Raw genomic sequence first — 3,170 nt, forward strand, 5'->3', positions numbered from 1 at the left:
GGTTAGAAAGGGATTTGAGTGAAAAGGAGAAAAATCTAGATAGATCACACATCTTCTCTGGCTGTTTCCTTTAAGATCGATCGATATAGGAGTAAACATGGGTTATCTCCGGACACATCTTGTCTAGAATTCGTTACCTGCTTTCGTGTTCCGATTTTTTGGGGGAGCTGCTCTCTTGCGCTATGGAAAGGTGCCACATCATTTATGTTTTTTTTTCTTGTGTGTCTTGGGCGCTATGGATTATGTCAGCACCCGGTCGCCAGTTCCGCTCCAGCAGCACTCCTCAGATGGGCCTCGCACTAGCACACGGCCAGGCACCCCAAGCAGCGTGGGCCTCGTTCGGCTGTTACGGAGAAAGTACTGTTTATGGATGGTTTCTCTCACAAATTCCTCCAGATTTCTCTAAGCGAACGGAGCCGTGGTGTTATGGGAAGCAATTGGGTACACTAGCTAGTTGCCGTGCTTGTAGGCCCGTATTGGGCTTAGCAATGGAGGAGAGCGATGAATGGATGAACCGGTTAACTTTTAAGGTAGAATTATGTATTTGGCATTGAAATAAATCAGTCTTCCATATTTAGTAATAAAAAATTTGAACTTTTTTATTTGGCACCAAGTTCAAATTTCCTTCCCTAGATAGCACTGCTGTCCATTTGAGCCAGTAACGGCGTCAAGTGGCTGGTAAAATGACATAAATGCCCTTCTTTTTAGCAGAAATACATTATGCAAAATATAAAAATAATAGAGAAACATGTTGTCAAATAATAGAGGGGCAGTGCTAGTTGGCGCCCTAGTTCCTGTACATGGGGATCCAGTCCGTGTTGCTGCCCTTCATCGCCATGCTCTGGATGGAGCCGCTGCCGGCGACGTTGGTGATGAGCACCATGTAGAAGCCGTTGAAGCCGGCGATGGTGAATCGCACGCCGCCGCTCTTCCAGCACTTGACCCGCTGGTAGAGGACGAGGATGATGCCGGCGCTGTAGATGCCAATGTTCTCCCAGGGGCGCTGGGACATGTCGAAGTGGGGGCGGGGCGGGTCGCACCAGCCGCAGGCAGGGAGCTCCCCGCAGTTGGGTGGGCAGAAGTTGGTGGCAGAGACGACGACCCACAGCCTGTTCGGTTGGCTGATTTGTATCGTTGTTGGTTCGTAAAGAAGTACTGCTGGCTGGTTTGTGTGAGAGAAAAATATTATTCTGACTGAAAATTTATGATCATTTACGATAAGCCACAGCTAAACGAACAGGCTTGTTGCTGGGCTTGCACCACCTGGTATTGCTGCTGTCGCAGATGATCACGTAGCACTGTCCGCACGACGCGCCGTCGTTGAAGAGCGTCATGCTCAGCGCCGCGTTGTTGATGTCGTAGCCCTGCTCGTACAGATCGCTGTACCCCCACGCGCCACCTGCATACGTACGTGCTCGTTGATCAGATCAAAGTCTGCACACCCATGGCCCAACGAAAGACAAAGGTAGCTATAGGTTACCCACCCATTGTGTCGGAGCCGTCAGCGCCGCCATAGAACGTGGCGGTGGCCGGAAGCCAGTCGCCAGATCTCACTGGCGAGATGAAGAGTGCAAGGACGATGGCGTCACAGGAGACAGGAGCGCTCGATCGCTCGGGAAGTCCAGGGAGAAATTAGATGCGTGAGTAACAGAGGTTATGCTGGTTACACTAAGAAAAAACTAACATGGTCAAAATAGTCAACTAATAGATGAATGGATGAAATGAACGGTAGTGCCATATAGGGAAGGAAATTTTAACTTGGTGCCAGCTAAGAAAATTTAAATTTTTAAGTGCCAAATACGAAAGACTGATTTGTTTCAGTGCCAAATACATCAACAGTAACCAGCTAGACTTGATTTTTTACGAGCCAAAGGGGTCGTACACTTATCTAGTGATTACCGCATCATTGAAGGAGATCAAGCCCCTACAAGCAACAAAGAAGGGCTGCCTGCCTGCTCAGAATCGGCTGAGCCGACTTCAAAGTCAGCTGAGCTGATTGCTGCCTGCTCTGAGTCGGCTAGGCCGACACCTCTGCTGTCTTCCCTGAGTCGGCTAGGCCGACTTCCCAGTCAGCCAAGCCGACTGCCCCTGCTAGTGCCCAAGTCGGCTAAGCCGACTTTCTCGGTCTCGGCAGCTGCCGATGCATCTTCGGATGATTCAGCATCTATTGTTGATCATTCTCTGGAGATGAAGAGCAACATCATGCAAATCAAGGATGCACACTTTTTCAACATGATCAACAAGGCAGAAAACATAAATATTTTGCTCAAATTCCAATCTGGTCATACTATTTCAATTTCTACATCTATTAGAAATATCCTTGCTAATTATTGTAATAGACTGATTGAGAATATCAATTTATTTGTTGATGATAAAATAAATTCAGATTCTATCGGCCAAGACATTGTTCCATATGGCAAGGTCGATAGTGGTAATTTGTCAAAACTAAAGCTTCCTGTAAGCAATTGCAAAGGTGTGGCCGAATGGATTGATAATAAATCCGATTTATTCGTTTGCCTAGCTTTAAAGCCGACTCCACAAAAGAATCGGCTAAAGAAATCAAAGTACACCTTTGACTTTACTTTTTGTGATCATGTCTTTGATGTCTTGCTCAAGAATAATTTTATTAGAATCATTGATCACAATGCTTTGCCATCTGTTAAAAATTTCGAAGAGCTTACATATTGCAAATGGCACAATTCTTCTAATCATAATACCTCTAGTTGTAATATATTTCGTTGAGTGATACAATCGGCCATTGATAAAGGACGATTGAGATTTTCTGAAGCTCAACACATAGACCAATTGGATTCAATTGGTCTTGCCTCTTCGCCGCCCGAGCGTCGCGCCACCGCTGCTCCTGCCCGCACGCCACCGCAGCTCCACGCGCCGCCATTGCTCCTGCCTACATGCCCGTGCGCCGCCGCTATCCAGCGCCGTCGCCCACCGTCGCTCGCCGGTCCCACTGCTGCCGCACCTCTCAGCGCCCACGCCAGCGCCACCCTATGCCCGTACGCCGCCGCTGCCCTTGCCCTGTGCCGCCACAAGTCCCACCGTAGCAGAGCCGTTGTGCCTCCACTACCCTAGCCGTCGATTCACCATCACTGCATCACTCGGCCATCGCATCTCCAGTACCGACGACCCGCGAACCCTAACCCTACCTCGCGATT

At 48.6% G+C, this 3,170-nt stretch overlaps 1 pseudogene; it reads right to left on the reverse strand.

The window, feature by feature from the left end:
* Nucleotides 1-775: 775 nt before the first annotated feature.
* On the reverse strand, nucleotides 776-2,896 carry LOC136499390 (expansin-A19-like; annotated as a pseudogene).
* Nucleotides 2,897-3,170: the final 274 nt, after the last annotated feature.

The sequence above is a fragment of the Miscanthus floridulus genome, chromosome 13, assembly GCF_019320115.1.
Source record: "Miscanthus floridulus cultivar M001 chromosome 13, ASM1932011v1, whole genome shotgun sequence".
Classification (NCBI taxonomy): Eukaryota; Viridiplantae; Streptophyta; class Magnoliopsida; order Poales; family Poaceae; genus Miscanthus; species Miscanthus floridulus.